Genomic DNA, 201 nt, shown 5'->3' with positions numbered 1-201 from the left:
AAGTGAACGTTGAACTCCCTCATCATGAGTATAGTTTTGATTACATTTTTAAGGAAACTATTTTTTTTCACTGATACTCATATTTGATCTTTTTTTCAGTTTCAGATTATATGATTGCAAATTTCTTAAGAAACCTGTCACATTGAATTATTTTAAGCTTCTTGCTCTTTGAGTTTCTGACCTTGATCTGGTGTTTACTGA

Source organism: Rhamphochromis sp. 'chilingali' (assembly GCF_963969265.1).
Source record: "Rhamphochromis sp. 'chilingali' genome assembly, chromosome: 3".
Classification (NCBI taxonomy): domain Eukaryota; kingdom Metazoa; phylum Chordata; class Actinopteri; order Cichliformes; family Cichlidae; genus Rhamphochromis; species Rhamphochromis sp. 'chilingali'.
Note: the sequence above shows the minus strand (reverse complement) of the source record.